The sequence below is a fragment of the Ciconia boyciana genome, chromosome 11, assembly GCF_034638445.1.
Source record: "Ciconia boyciana chromosome 11, ASM3463844v1, whole genome shotgun sequence".
In the NCBI taxonomy this organism is placed as follows: domain Eukaryota; kingdom Metazoa; phylum Chordata; class Aves; order Ciconiiformes; family Ciconiidae; genus Ciconia; species Ciconia boyciana.
The window spans coordinates 16,044,583-16,061,462 of NC_132944.1; the positions used below are offsets into that span (position 1 = coordinate 16,044,583).

At 41.6% G+C, this 16,880-nt stretch overlaps 1 protein-coding gene across 23 annotated transcripts in view; it reads left to right on the forward strand.

The window, feature by feature from the left end:
* The window catches only part of MAGI1 (membrane associated guanylate kinase, WW and PDZ domain containing 1), a 362,679-nt gene that overhangs the window by 187,015 nt on the left and 158,784 nt on the right, over nucleotides 1-16,880 (forward strand). The gene's annotated exons all lie outside the window — the stretch shown is intronic.

A 16,880-nucleotide genomic window follows, 5' to 3' on the forward strand; every position in this document is an offset into this window, starting at 1 on the left:
ATGCAGGCCTGGGATGCTTACTGTGAAGAAAAAACCGTAAAAAGCAGCCATGGAGTGAGTACTTGCCTTAGAAATTGTCTTCATTAATATCATTATGGTGAATGTTCCTTTATTGGTTTGAAACCTATGAATAAAAAACCTGCTTTTATTTTTATTTCCTCAGCAGAACTTCATGTCTGATGCTTATTTAACTTGTGAAATTGAACAGCATTTTATGGCTGGGTGCCATTGTAGGAGGCAACTGCCACTTTTGGAAGGTCATCCTCGATTCAAGTAGGAGATAAGCAGCAAGAGGTAGTGAAGCTGAGAAAGAAATGCTCTTTTTCACTCAAAAAACAACCAGGAGGAAAACTGGGAAGTTTAGAGAGCGTAATCTTTAGAAGTTCAGGATCTTTACTCAAAATCAGGCTGTCTTTGGCATTTTGGGAAGGTGTACAAAGAGTGGAGAATAATTCTCTGTTTGGCATTCCCCCAGCTGCCAGGAGAGGCTGTTCTAAAGCAAAGGTTTTTCTGCTTGAACTTTGATGAGCTGTGGGGATAATGGTATGCCTTTCAGATCAGGCTGGGATAAGAACTAGTAAACATCTTAGTTATAGCATACTGAGATGAGCAGCAAAATATTTGGAAGTTTTTTATCTCAACATGAATCAGAGGTTGTTTATCCTGGTAGACTTATATAAATATTGAATAATGATGTTGCCACTCAAAAATCTGTGTTTGCCAACAAATATCACATAATGATACATAGAGTAATAGCCCTTTTCAGTCTAAGTGTTGCATGCAGGAGAACTGTGTAGGACCACAGTTAAAATTGTGTAGTAACACTGACAAATGTTGATTCTTCAAATGGCAGATGCTGTATATCACTATTGAGTTTATTCTCATTTTATCAGTGGAAAGCATGGACCAAATTACGTTTAAAGTGCTGTGCATGGACATAAAGAATAAATATGGATTATTATTTTCTATGGAACACTTCCATTTTCCATTTTGTCAACGTGAAATATGATTAGTTTTCAATCATCTAACTTGCCAGGCTGCAGGTTTTTAAAGCATACTGCGAAAAGTGCTTTCTAGGAGAGCACATGCAATGTTAGACTCGGGAGATGCAATGTCGTGATGCTAATGTCCTTCTGCCTATGTGTTATATTCCAGTTTCTAAAGCAGCAAATAAAGCAAATGAGCGTAAGTTCTGAGGAAGCATTTTGTGCATTACCAAGGTTACATTTTGAAATGCTTTCCATTGATTCTTTTCTCTGATTTATTGAACTTGATGGTGAGCTAAACTGCTTGGACTCGCTAAAGACTTTTGATTTAAAATTAAGAGCAGTGAAAGTGATTCCTGCCTTTTAGAAATAGCCGGGAGAGATATGGGTTGTCAATGTATTAATAAAAAAATCAGTACTTATGTTCCATTTATGAAACGAATGGAAAATCTGAGAAGTGGAGTTAGTTATTGTGTGTCTCCATACTTTCTGAGTTGTAAAGCAGGTAGCGTTTAATTTTTTCTGCATGTACTGTGGGGATGGTATTAGCAGTAGTTTTTAAGAATGATGCTAATATTCATATGTGAATTTGAATGAGACTGCTGCACGCACGGTGGGTTGGGATGCTTTACAGGTCTGGAGATTAATCTAGCTGTACACTCATATTTTTATTCCTTGGTACACGTGACCAGTAAATCCAGAGCCCTGGACCAATCTCTAGTGCTAATGGATTATGAAGTCTTGTATTTTGAAAATGGAATTCCCTGCTGATTATGTGGTAAACATGAACAAGAACACAAGGTCACTTGGACTATGCGTGCTTGGCCTGACAGCTGCTTTTTGTTGCACTAATATAAGGGCTAAATGAAGTGATAATTAGTAAATGCAGAATGGAGAAAGGAGATGTTAACCAGTTCTTCCCCAGAAATTCTAGTAAGAATCCCACGTGGTTCAGCTCTGACTAGTTTGGTACAGGTGGCAAGAAAACCCAGAGGGCTTCTGTTTCCCACACAGCCGCATGCCAGTTGCATGCTTGGCTGACTTGGAAACTGAGTGAAGACATGGCTATAGCTTTTGCAGAAGATAGAGGTCAAGCGGAGGGGACGAAAGTTTGACTTGACCTCGTTATTTCATATGACAATGACACACTGCTTAGGCATCATTTAGATTTTTACTTTAGGAGAGTTGGTTAAGAGTTTGCTTTACTTTCTGGTCAGTAATCGGAGGTAAGAGAGTGGGATGATGTCAGCTCCTGAAGGGGATATGAGCATTGCCTAAATGGGTGACACAGGGATGGTTTTCTGAGACACCAGAGGACTTTATCCCTAAACGTGGGAGTTGTCATAAAGAAATGAGAGCTTGAAAAGAACCCAAAAGTGAACTATTATTGAAAGAAGTAGATAAACCACACAGTTATTTTTGCAAGCTGAAGTCTTCCCCTGCTTCTCGGTGCCCCCTGCCCCTCCAGCATGCTTCCTCCAAGTCTTCGTACCCTCAACTCCCTGCTCCCCATTGAGCTGCTTTTTTCTGCAAAGATCTGTAGTAAACAACAGCTGTGACGAGCTTCCAGGTGGCCTCCAAGTTTGGTTGTCGTGCCGTCGTGAGTGCTCTGCTGTTACTATCGCACCAAACCCACGGGTTTATTTACAGGCCCAAAGCGTTCTCCTCTGGAATTTACAACTTCAGCATCCTAATCTAGGACCAAGCCAGAGTAAGGAAGAGAGGCAGGACACCTTATTTATGTATTTGCATGGTGCATAAGTACTAATGAAGACATGCATTTGCAATGTACTAATCTTTTAAAGCGTTAGTGCAGTTCAGCCACTGAACTAGCTTTTATTTCAGCTGAACCAACTGTGTGTTATTTCCTTTACTTTCTTCCTGATGCTATCATTTCACTGTTAACATGCTGTTCACATGCTGGGTCAGAGACTTTTTGTTTTTTAGACTATTTTTGTCTTCTGTGTAAGAAAAATCATCACCTTAAACTTGAGCAAACTATTCTCCTTACATGTTCAGATAAGTAACTATTCTTATTCCTAGCATGTAGGATCCACTGTCCAAACTAGAAAAAACCCTGAAATACATCATCCAGATTAGCAAGATGTTGGTCCAGTCTTAAGCTATCCCCTTTGCCTCATTTTGTTTTGAAGCACCACATTTTTCCTGTTTTCTGATGTGCCTAATGAAGATCACCAGAAATAATGCTCTATTTGTGGGCTAGTTAATGGCTCCATTGAGCTTGGAGTAGACTGTGAATTGGCAACAATTTCATGATTACTGATTGGCCATGACTGGATGAGAAGTGCTTTGACTGATGCAGAGACTTTGCCCACAGCTTATTTCTGGTGCAGATTTCACTTATTCCAGCTCAATTCTGCCAGCCTAAGCTCTTAAGAGCAAAAGAGTAGGTTTACCAGCTGTGTGGGGCATCTTCCTGGGGCACCTTGTGGCATGTCTGAGTCCACCTGTGCTAACAGAAGTTGATGAGACTTGCATTACATCTGATCTGGGGGGAGGCTGAGAGTCCATGATGTAGAGTGTGTTGACATCCTGGCATTGGGTTTCACAGAGTCTTTCTTAGGAGCAGAACTCCCCCAAACAGGACTAGTGTATGTGAAGATTTATTTAGTGGAAAATGTGATTAGTTGGACATACATGTAAGAATATATCCATTAAATAGGTGTTTCCAAGTAGCCTTACCTTGGGATATCTGTGCAATAGTGTTAATTGAGAAAGATATGCGATAGCAACTTCCTTTAACATTATAGTGCAGCAGCGTGTCTAAACCTCTGTTCACAGAAGGCTGAACAGACAGGATTATCTTCCTCATTTTGAAATGATGGTAGAAGGCATCTGTTTAAAATAAACAAGCAGTACTGGCCATTTGTCCTAGTTGCTTATTCTCAACAACCTGACAGCAGATTTCTTTTCACAGTGTATCAAGAAGAATCAGAGATGATATTACTTCCATAAAAGCTTATCTCCGCATGTTTTTTTTTTTCCTCCGAGCACATTTACTTGATTCTCCACTTGTTTGAGTCCTGTGTAACATGCAGAGGCAGCTATGGTGGATCTGGCATCTGCACCTTTACTTGCCAAAACAGTGTACCTGGTTCAGGCGTGACTGAAATAACAGAGCAGTGGTCCCCTCCCTATTCATGTATATTCTGCATTTGTCTTATTTTGGTACTGTGCAATGCCTTTCTTTGCCAGGCTGTAGTCTTATGAAGCAAAACTCTGGAAAATGCAAGGTCTTTTTGATGGTAGACGAAACAGGGACAATGTAATGGTTAGCCTAGAGTTAAGTCTTAGATGTCAGCCTAGACACTCTGTGGCAATCTTCCCCCCCCCATTTTGCCAAAACTGGCTTTTAAAACCTCAGGAGGTCATCATTCAACAGTTGATTCACTTTCCCAAAACAAGTACATGCCCTGGGATTAATTGGCTGGAGATTTTAACGTTAGAGATTTACCACTTTCATTTCTGCTGTCTGTTCTCTCACCTTCCCAGAGTTTGATCTGTTCTTCTGTCTTCAATTACAGAACAGTAGCTCCAACTATTGTGGTTAGTCTTATAGGGGAGCGTGGAGCTAAATGGAAAGAAATGGATAAAAATCAATAGTGTAAGTGTCGAGCGATCTGTAAGGAGGCTTAGAAAAAGACAGCGACACCCAGGCACCTGGCAGGCCTGACCTCGCTCACATTTCAGTGGGGAATTTGAGAATAAGTTTCTTTATTCCAAGCAATCTGCTGGTGCGAAGGAAGAGTCTCCTTTCTAAGGAAAACCAATAATATTGAACAAGGAAACTTCACAATATTTATAGGACAAACTTTAGTAAGTGGATGTAGAAGAGCACATTGAACATTCTTATCTGGATTAAATGTTTTCATGGATAATTGAACTACCAAAGGATAGTTTAGTTGCTCCAGGAGTCGGATAAGCTGCTACATGTGTAACTACCATCATCTGCAGCTAATGGAGGACTAGAGAGACTAAATAGGCTGGGGTGTGATGAAACTGCTGTCAAACATGCAGACTTAGGTGATTTCCCAGGATAGCTTTTAAAGTCCTGTGGCACTGGGTTCCCCATAAGTATTTCTGAACTTCAGAATGAATTGATAGAAGGGATATGCAAACCAGCTTACAGAAGGTTCTTTTCTTTAGAATATTGAGTATAACAGTGTATCAGTATACTGCGAAAAATTGTTGAAGTGAAGCAGAAAGACCTTTATGTTACAAATGCATATGTTTTTACATGGGGGGATATTTGAGTCACAATTTCGAAGTTATTTTTAGTTGCTAATTTTTATTAAGGATAAACAGAATCACTGACAGTTCACATTATTTTTCTTCACAGGCAATAAATCATCAGTTTATGTACACAAATGTTCTTTGAATTCTCAAAAGCTTTCCAGACTCGCAGCCGTATTTATTATCCAAGTACCTTTTGTTGCAGTTCCCTTCCTAGAGGTGTAATTCTGCTTTTGTAATGAGAAAAAGTTGCAGTGTCCATGAAATATTCATTTGAAGGCTCACACTGATAAGGTGAGGAACAGCAGACTGATCTTTTTTCTAACATACGAAAAATAATTAATTGTTTTACAAGATTTATGTTAGGAAAAAGTTTGAAATATTTTTAAAATAGTGTCCTTAACACTAGGGTGCAACATACAGGTACCAGCAGTATGTAAAGATCATTTTTCTCAAGAATACTTGGTTGTGAATTAATCTAACTCTGAAGAATATGAGGCATATTTTCCATGCCAGCTAATGTGCACACATTTACTTTTTCCTGTATTTTCAACAGGGGCTGTATCCTGAGTACAACCAGCGGGTTTAGAAAATCCTTGTAGCTGTGTTCCAGGGAGTGCAGAATTGCAGCAGAGTCCCCTGCAGTTTTCAGGGGTACAATTATTTCACATATTAGTGAACCAGATGTGTTTTCACTTTTGAGAGAGAAAAATGCCCTGTTTTGAGCAACAGGGCCAATATTTCTGTAGTTTAGTTCCTTTCTATACACAGTCATTCCTGTTTAATCTAGGAGACTTCAGACCTTTTTTTCCATCTGCTCTGTCCTTTCAGATCAATAGTGCATTTTGTGCCAGTGGGTAATTTTTTTTTTTAAAAACATTTGGAAATAAAAGCACTTATGATAGCAAATACTGCTCCATCTGCTTACCCATTTGTGAGGAATAGCTTTTTTGTATTTCACTGTACACCCAGTTGAAATTGCATGAGGCACCAGAGAACAGTACAAAGCAGAAGAGCTCAGCCTTATAGGCTGTCCCATGCCACTTGCCAAAGGAGATTTGGGTAAGAAGTGTGGGAAGAGATTACATGGCTAGTTTTCTTTGTTTTCTTTGTTAGTCCCCAGTGTACTTAATTTTGTGGTTTTTTTCATTGCGGTTGCTTTGTACTATGGTAAAGCATCTGCAAGTGGGTATTTAGGTAGTGCAAACAACGTCTGTGCATATGTTTTAAAACGTAAAGGTTTCTAAGGTTGTGAGTCTCTTGAAAAGCAGAGAGTAAATCAGAGCTGAGAGCAGGTACTGCTGTTTGGAGGTTGAAGGGGTGGAGATGAATTACCCCACATTATTTACTTCAAAACTGGCTCTGTCCTGCCACAGTTTTTCATATGATGTCCCAGGGTCCTGTTTATTTGTGATGGCTGCAGTCTCAGCTTTTGATTTCATTGAGGCGGTTTGATTTCTTTTCAACTACCACCATGTCTCTGTTCAAGATTTACAGTGTATTGGTTATGCTACAAGCCAAGAGGATGAGTGTTCCAGGCAAAAGAAACAGTTTAAAATAAGGAAAAATTAAACATGTAGCCATTCTTTAACCTATTTTTCCATGCAGATTTGCGTTTGGGAGTCATATTTGGTATTTCGTGATTAACTCCCTCTAGAAAGCACCCATTGCTCTGTATAGGTATGTTTATGCTTGGATGTGTTGATTTGCGTGGTGGTTTCACAGTTACAAAAGTTCCATACTTCTTTTGTCAAAGATGTCAGTACTTAAAAGAGGACACCTAAAAATCCTGTTTATATTATATTATTCTGGTCCAGTGCGGTACCTGCAATGTAGTGTGGGCAAAAACAGTGGCATTGCAGAGGAGGAAATGCCTGTGTGATTCCCAGTCACATATAGTGCTACCGTGACAGTCTCTGAGCCCAGGAGGGCAATGGCAGATGCAAGCTCCTGATGGTTTGATGGGGATGCAGACTTGCTACATTTCATCTTCAAACAATTATCCTTTTTTTAACATTACCATGCTTCTTCACATAAAGCGTGCTGTATTTGTCCTCGAAATCCTTTCTCTCTTTATTTCAGCAGAGAGAAGATTAGCCATGTAATCATTTATAAAGCTGTTTAGATTCTGCTAGCTGGTTTTCTTTGGGGAGAGTCATACCCAGTACCTTTACTAGGAATAACTCTGTAAATTAATCTTCATTGATTTCCTTCCCCCTCCACTCCCAGTGAATACAAAGGTAGAAAAAATAGAACAAATATTTCTAGTTCCACCCCTATTGAAGAAGGAATAAAACTTTCCTATTAGTTGTAAAGGTCTAGATGTATCCGTTTTTTATAATGTCCTCTTGAATAATTAGAGCTTTGAGTTATGAAGTCAAGATTCCCAGGTCTTTGCCAGAACAGATTTGTTTAAGGGGGACACGAGTTCCCTGAATTCCTTTTAAAGGGCTTTGTAATGTCCCAGGCTGCTCTTAATTAGTGATTTAAGAGGGAATACATCTGTTTCACTGAGGATTGTGAAAATTATTATTTAAATGGAAATGTTTAATAAATGGCTCTTTGAAAGGCTAATGTATCTTCAAAATGAGACATGTATCACAGGGTAATCGGGTGGATAGTGATCTAGCAGTTCTACTTGCAGGGTCTTTTTGGAGCTGAAGATGGAGAAGAACATCAAAGACCCTTGGAAGTGTCATCGGCCATTGAATTATATTTCATACTTCATCATTCATTCACTACCTGCACTTTTTCTTTAAACTTCAGGTTTAACACTTCATTTACCAGGGGAAAAAACAGTAGACAAATGTTGATGTTGGTAAAAGGAGGTCTGTAGGAAGAAGCAGTATTGCTTATTAGATAAATTGATGATACTTCATTTTTATCTCAGACCATCATGGCAACTCAAATACTGCCAACTACAGTATGAATTTTTCTACCAAATTTAAAGCTACTTAGTGGGAGATTGTCATTTTCTAAAAATGTGCAGGTAATCTTTGCTGCATTAGGAATTTGAACTGGCGTCCCTCAGAACTGAGGGGCTGGGGCAGGTGACGGAGGAAGGAAGAACTCCAAATTAAGCTGCTGTTTTTAGCAAACTCTTCCTTGAATACATGAGGAGATGGATATTTATAAATGCAGCATTACCATCTCCTACTGTTCACAGGTCTTGAATGAGTAATCAAAAACTTGAAACTGGATATTTTGAGTCTTTTCATTTACCTGTTATTTTCTGAGCCCTCATGTTTTTGTAGGGTGTGCGGTTTTTGGTATTTTGTTTTGTTCAGAGGGGCCTAATACATGAGAGCTGAAAATGTACTTGAATACTGAGGTTATTTTCAGCTCTCCTAAATCCAGGTAGGTAAGGTTTTGACAAAAGCAGCGAGTGTTGCAAGGCGTACAAGAGAGCTGAGGAAAACCCAGCAGGACTAATGGCAGTGCAGAGGTAGGAAGGCTGGACTTGACAGTGGGGCAGAGCTGGACCCAGTTCTTTCAGGAATGTAAACATCCCATAATGTTCATAAATATCTTTCCCATTTTTGCATTCCCATAATTTTAAATATATATTTGCTATCTCACTTAGCCTTCTGCCATCCTCTGCAAAACACCCAGTGTTTTCTAGAAGGGAACGGCTGATGAGATGCGATAGTGCGGCTCCTGTGTAACTAACCACACTGGAGAATCACATTGACAGACATTCTGTAAATTGCCCACATTATAGAACATTGATGATACCATTAAAATGGTAAATTTAATATTATAGTACTATTAGATTTCTCCCTCATTAACTCTGATCTGATAAACAATCTCCGGCATATTTTGAAGGTAATAGTCACCTTACAATCACTACTGCTCCTCTCTATCTGGCATTTCAAGCTCCTATAGATTTATAGTTCTCTGTCATCTAATCTGTACTTACTGCTTTATTTTTTCTTTGAACATGTGCTTACAAGCAGACCCTTTCTTAGAGGGCCTTGGGCGTGCAATTAACACTTCACAGCAAGAATAAAGTCATCCTAAATTCCATTCCTGGGATTTAGGACAAAATCGGTTTCAGAGAATAAAATGAACCCAATGTTCAGGCAAGGACGATGAGGACCTCCAGAGGTGTTTTAGTACTGGGCACTTCGTAAGGGTTGGTTCAGGTAACGCTGGTAGCAGCAGTTGCGTTCTTGGCCTTTGTAAACAGGTATGAGAGCAGCCTCTGCAAAATCTTGCTGGAGATGTGGGTGGCGAAGAGGGGACCAAGCAGGTGCTGTGGCAGGGGCTGTGATGGGTGCTGGGCACAGCCCTGCCGGGCAGAGCAGCCCTGCCGCAGTGCGCCTGGCAGCTGGAAAAGCTGAATAAATTTTTTTCAGCTGTGTCTGTCCAGCAGAGACAATTTCCACTCCCAAACATTAATTCTCAACAGCAAAACCATGAGCCACAGTTTAACAAAGTAACCTTAGCTCCTCCCAACTGGCAGGGAGGCTTCTGTGGAGGTATCACTTGCCTCCTTGTTTTCCTAAGTGAGTCATGGTTTAATTAGAGTGCTGTCTCGAGGAGGAGGTGGTTGTTATACATCACCTATCACAATGTAAAAGTGGAAAGCAACGCTGAAACGCTGACCCTTAATCTGAAGTGCACCATCTGTGTTTTATTTCCACATCTTGCTGAGTTTACAGTTATTTGAATTCGCAGTTTGTTCCCCATTTGCTGTTCCCACATGGTAAGTGAATTGGATCCAAAATGTTCTGATGAAAGATTGAGAAGTCTGTTGGAGAAGTTTGTTCATACCTACAAGAGTGCTCTATCTCACACTTCTTCCACCCTGTGAGTTAAATCCCAGCTGTAAAATCTTGTCTCAAGATGGTCTTCTTTCATGGTGGGAAGCTGGGGTTACCGTAAGGACAAAGACTCCTTTCCCCATCCTGAAGTGATTTATGGTTTGCCTTTGACTTTCTGCTCAAGAAAAGGTAGAGAGTTCTCTCACATCTGACAAAGTATTTGCTTTACTGTTCCTGTAAATTTGTGTGGATGCTTATCTGGTGGTGCTTGGCAGTGGAACACCACTCTTATTTAGTATTTTTTCTTTGTTAGTATGAGCCAAAGTGTTTGATGCTAAAATAAGACTGTAATATAATGGAAGGTGCTATAATTATGATTGTAACAGTTTTCATGGTGCAACTTTGAATTACTCTGATTTTAGAATGGGCAAGCAGCTCAAAACTACGTTGAATTTCATTTATTCTCCTTTATTTCTATTTTTTCTGCTGACAGCAACCATTTTCTTAAGACATAACTAACTGCAAAAAAGATATAAAATTTAAACATGTCGTATTTCAAAAGCAAGCCATCAAAATGCTGAAGGCTGTATAAACTTAAATACCTTTCTTTGGCTTTTGCTGTAGACCACACAAGCTCTGAGAAATTGATTACTCTAGTGCTCGAAGGGGCTTTCATGATACAGAAACAGAGGTTTGCATTGAATTTCTTTCTTTGTGTGTGGGACTTTTTTTTGGAAAGAGAAAAAGCCTTTAAACCCTAGTTTAAAAATAAGTCATTTAATTGTTTCCTTTTTTCCCCCTTCTAAATCTTATGAAAGAGTTTTCATAAATGGTTGGGGAGCTGCATCTCTGAATAAAGGTAAAGTAAAATGCTCAATTTCTTTTTTTAATAAAGAGGCTCTTTTCTGAAATGTCCCATTTAGGTGCTGCCTCATTGAAGTATCATCTGGTGAGAGAGTTTCAGTCTGGCTTGTGCAGATTTTTTTATTTTGTGGACATGAAGAGGAGGCGTGAGCAATTAAGAGTTACTTATTTTCATATTGCAGTTTTCAAATTTACCGTATCCGGTACTCTAAACCCATCATTATCACAGGCTCTGGACTTCCCATGAGGACTATGAGCTGACCGGACACATGCCCAAAAAGCAGCCTAAGACTCAATGAGGCTGTTGTTGAAAGGTCATGAAGGTGAATCTTGAACGAAGAATTTTTATCTTTTCTTTTTAAACAAGAGATACATAATGGGCCAGTACCTTGGGCCAGATGGTGTTTTCATGAAAATATTTATGTCCCATAAAATTAAGACTCTTTTATGTATTTATAATCAGGCCATTCTCCTGTTCGTGTGTGGCTCTCTCTCTTATAAAGGTAATATAAGGCTTGCTATCTCTCGGTGCCATTTTGCCCCTACCCTGTTCAAACACTTTTGGGGTTCAGGTACTTCAGGAAGAGCAGTGGTTGTATTTGCACTGTTGGGTTTCGTAGTGGAACACAGCGATGATGTTTTTTCCTTACATTGCCTGGCCCTCACACACACGTGCTGTAAACTTGTGAGCTGTTGCCTGCATCTACACCTGTACCGAGCTGCCTTGCAAGCGATGGCTGTTAGCTGGTATGGTTCAAAACACCTGCTTGTTAGAGCAGCAGCGGTGGGTGCTGTCCCTGCCATGCCTGAGCCCTGGTCCATGGGAGCAGGTGACCGGCGGTGGCCCCACAGCACCCTGTGCCCACCCCACCAGCACCTCCCACACGGTCCTCGGGATCCGTACGTCCATGCCTGCCTCGGTGGAGCCGTGCGAGCCCCAGCAAAGCAGCCGTTGAGCTGCGGGGGAGCAGGCTTCCTTGCGAGGCTGGAGTCCCCTGGGATTTCAGTACTGCATCTAAGCAATCCTGTCCTGTGAGGTATGTGGAAAGCGTCCAAGACGGACACCTGCTGGCTCTGAAGCAGTCAAGTGCTTTTTCCAAAATATCTTTGGCCCCTGTTCTTGATGTTTACTTTTAAAAAGATACAGGCATGTGTTGGCTGTAAAAGAAAGGAAAAAAAAAAATCATTGCTACTGTCACTGAAATTCCCTGTGGATTTAAAAGGAAGATGAAAGTTGATACTTTAATAGAAACTCGAAGCCCTTGGGACAAGCACCGCAGAAAACAGAAAGATGCTCTGTATTCTGTCTGATTGCTTGCAAAAATGAGTGCTGTATCTCCTACGGAGAGAGAGACAGAGCTAGAAACACATATTCGCATAGTTCCCCCATTCTTGTGCCTTGCAAACTAGGACAATACCATTTTGCACTTCCCTGGGCATATTCTCAAACAGCAGCTCAGTGAAGGTGCTAGAGAAATAAAAAGGGTGAGGGAGAAAGAAGAGAGGGGGGAAAAATCTGCCTCGTGGTGTTTCAGATCTCCAGCGTACACAGGTGCTTTTTAATCCCTCTGGCCTACATATTCCACAGCCCCTAGGAATAGAGGAGTCGTGATGTAATGCTCTTTTCCTCACACTCCCAGCTTAAATACAGATGGAAATTGTTGTCATGTGTTAGAAATGTCACCAATAATATAAAAGGCAGGCTTCTGCATTCTCCCTTTTGCACTGTCAGCTGCTGCTGCCAGCTTATTCTTCCCTCTCAAACCTATTGTCATGTGGCAGAAACCCTGATGTAAGTAAGCCCTGTCCTCCCCCTGCTTATGATCCCTGCATTTTTTATTCCCCTCTGCTGCAGTGCTGAGGATCATTACATACCACGACTTAAAGACAAGACCTCACAAAGGAAGGATTAATCTTGTATTTGTGCTTGAATTTCGAAGGACTCAGGCAAGTGAGAATGTTCTGTTGTATTCTCTTTTTTTCCTTTCCTAGATGCTAACGTAAGAAATGAAAAGCAGCAAATGTGATAAGCTAGGTCTGTGTTTACTGCGCGAAGCCAGTGGCTCCTCAGCTGCAGGTTGTGCGTGTAAGGAGAGAGCGGGTTATAACGGGAGGCAGGGGAGGCTGTGGGGTTGGGGAGGGAGCTGCGGAGCGGAGCTGCACAGCCTTAGCCCAGCCTGGGAGGACAGATGGCTAGTGCTGCTTTTTAATTCAGAAAGCAGGCTTTACGTGAGGCCCGTTGGCGAGCGGGTGCGCTGCGAAAAGCGGGGTCAATGGGCACAAATAGGCTGAGATCAGGACCAGATGCCTGCCGAACAATGGGGCTTTTGAAAGAAATGCGGGAGGAAGCGTGGCGCTTGCTTTGTACTGCCTCCGCATTGCAGGTTGGAATGGGGCAGCTCCGATTTAATGAAGTGCATTCCTAAACGTGGTCGTCAGCCCGGGCTGGGAGACAAGGGGACATGTCAGAAGGGGGCTTGTGGGGCCGGCGTGGGGGGGGAGCGATCCACTGATGGATCGCCCCGAACAATGCAGTCTTAGTGTTGGATGGGAAAAACCATCAATACATCCCTGTGCATATTAATGCGATACAGCAGGTGTTGCTAAATGTCTGTCCCCGCATTGTTCTCCCCGTGGCTCAGGCGAGGAGGGGGCAGGAAGGAGACCTCGCGAGGGATGCACTCATCTGGGGTAGAAATGTAGCTGCTCCCCAGACGGCCGCGCATGCCGAAAGTAAAGCAGGAGGCGAGAATCGGCGCGCGTTTCTGCTCCGGGGGTCGCGGTGTGGGGCAAGGTGCTGGCCGCTGTGCGCTGAGCTGGGCAGCGGTCCCCTGTGCTGGCTCTTGCGAGCAAGGAGGGACAGGCTCAGAGAGGCTGGTCACATCTTAAAGACATAGCAGGGCCAGGAGGGTCCTTTTTCCTGCAAAACGTCCCCTAAACTAAGCAGGTGTGAAGGCTGGGAGCTGAATGTCCCGAGAGCAGGCTGGGTCACCAGGGCAGAGGGCGAGGAGGGAAGAGGCAGAGATGGTGTCTCAGTTGAAATTCAGCAGTGAGAGAGTTAAAAAGGGCTTTTTTTTTTTTTTTTTAGCTTCTCCAGAAATACATCAATTGTGAATGAGTTGCAGAAGCTGTGTGTGAATTGCAATAAACAAGGTGTACAACATGTGTAAACCCAAACAAAATATCTATTTCTGCATTTGCGCGTATCCTGCTGCACTGGCTGGATCTACCCCTCCTTAAGATAGTTTTCTGTGTAACAGAAGGAAACGTCCCTAAATACAGCCATGTTAGCCAGTGTAATTCTTGAGGGCTTGGGGGGAGGAGTGTACATAGTCTGTCATTATTATATGTACTTCTTAATAAAAAGACACCCATTTAATTGCTGCCATTGTATTGTCTGCTCCCCTTGTGATTTGTGACATGCTATACTGTATTTGTCAGCAGAATGAAAGGGGTCTTTGTTCCTTATTCATATTATGGCACACTGCATCTCTCAGTGAAAATGGAATATTTGCCTTTAGAGCTAACTTAGCTGGTGATCTGTGCCCGCTGTTACACTGGGAAGGGTGTCTGTTTTTTCCCAGGAGTTTCAGAGGAATTTGCAGGCAAGGCTTGTATTATTTTATTTATTTATTTTTACACATCAGTGTGTTAATAGTGATGAAGAGTGATCAGCTTCATTTGCCCACAGGACAGGTAAAGCATGGCCAGTGGCTGCAGCAGCTTTGCATATTGCAGCTGCCTTTCCGTGTATCCCTTGTCTGTGGATGGATGGCCAAGTCGACCATGAACTAGGATTTAGTCCTTGTACACCTTCGATCATTTCCTGCTGTGTAAACTGCCAACAAAAGTTTAGAAAAATAAACCAAGAGTCTGTAATATGGACAAGCTTGTGTGCCTATTCAAAGGTTGGCCAAGACCACAGATTAATAAAGGTGGTTACTGAATGGCCAGCTATTTGGGGATGCCAGTAGCACTTTTAGAGAGCTTTCCAGCCACCACCACAGAGTGTGTGCTGGATTAGGTTACAGTGTCATCTAACATCAACAGCGTTATCAGTTGCTGTCTATTTACTGTCCTTTTCACACTCTAGCTACTTGGGTATCAGTCTGTGTGCATGTCAATGGGAATGGTTTACAAGCATAGCAGCTGGAATTAGTAGCCAAAAAGGATCAAAATTTAAGGCAGTGCTTGCCCAGACAATTAATAAGACTTCTTCTAACGCACATACATCGCATGAATGTATGGAGCTTGTTTTTAAATGGACTACCAGGTTCAGCAGCTTGAGCTTTACATTGTTAATTATGCTTATTTTCTACTCTGCAGTGCACAGGGAAAAATGGGCAAAATGCAAAGTCTAGCTCAGTCCCAGGAGGCTACGGTCTGCTGTGAATGGCTTTTCTGTTAGAGGGTCTGGCTCAGTAAAGGGCCAGATTGTGAACCTGTTGCTTGTTGATGTGTGGCTCCTCCTGCAACGTGGGAAATTATATCGAAGAGTAACTTTGCTCTGGAGGGAGCAAGGATTCGCTCAGTGATGCAGAAGAGCAGGGAGTGTTTTCTCCCTTGCCAGCTTGTTTCCACTCGTCATTGCCTACTGCTAGCTCCTGTCAGATGGAAGCAATGATGGATCCATGTAGATCCAAGAATGATGCTTCACTTCCTTCTGGGAAACTGCTACAGAGCTGGTGTGAAAGAGCACTGGCAGCTGCTCCAGGAGCACTTCAGCTCCTTGCTGTTGAAGTGTTGCAGAGCCAGGTTTTGCCATAACAGCAGTGAGCGTTTTCCAGTTGAATTTCTTTCTTTTTTATACACTCTTCTAATGTAGGTAATCCAACCTGCAATTTGAAGCTTAGAGTATCCCTTTTGCCGTTATTAACAACCCCTAGCACAAGTAAGGCTGTCATAGCAGTCAAAGTGTTGCGGAAAGAAAAAGTAACAATGAAAGCCATTAATTCAGCAGCAGAAGCTGATTAAATGGTGCTGGGTTCTTGACTTTGCATCTGACAGTAATAATACTTACCCTGAGATTCAGTCATTTAAAAGTTCATATGCTGCAGGTAAGGCTCTTGCCTGCACTTTGAAGCTTGTGTATAGATGCCTTTCTGACAGCTCTCCATCCCTTCCAGTGCACTGATTCTTTAAATGGTTACGCAAGAAATGCTTCTGAAATTAATGCACATTAAGTCATTTTGGTCAAGAGATGCTGGGTGCTGTGGTATTCAATAAAGCTTATTCAAAATGTGGTGCTATTTTCAGTCAAATTCTGCTAAATCCTGTCCTGAAATCCTCTGAATATTTTGCTCTTGTATATTCTGGTAAGCATGATGACTGGTTCACTGTGTTAATCCTATATGGTCTTTCTGTCTGCAGCTAATCCTGAGCTGTTGTTGCTGTTCTGCATACATGAGTAAGATTCTTTCTCCCCTCCCCTTGACGATATCCAGTAGAATTCCAGCTGACTACTAGAAGATAACAGATCAAATGTCCTACTCTTTCTTTTTTGCCTCCTTAAGTATGAGAGTTGAGGTCCTTCTACTTGAAAAACAAAACCTGGAGAAGTAGGAAAAATATCCTTGATCTGTTGTGCTCTATCTGAAGGCATGCACTGGCTCTGACTCTGTGCAGGATGTCTTCAGGAATCTCAGCTGTAGACAAATCTGGAAGAAAAGAAATGTTTAAAGCAAGTTTCTGAATTCACATAGATTTGACAGAATTTCTATCACAACTTCTCATTAATTAGACTTGAAGCTGATAGTGATGGCTATAGGTAATATTGTTGCCCTAAAATAAAGTTATTGGATTTTCCTAGTTTTTCCTTGCACAGTGAAATACAGGGATTAACAGTGATTTTGTTTGTTTGTTTGTTTTTAAAAGGTGGACCTACCTGTGGGAGATGTGCTTTGGCAAAATCTGTCCCTTTCCGGTGGAAAAAACCTTTCCTTTGGGATAGTTAGTATCACCTCAAAATTACTACTTGACCATGTTTCAGATTTAGTAGGAAAGCTTATGT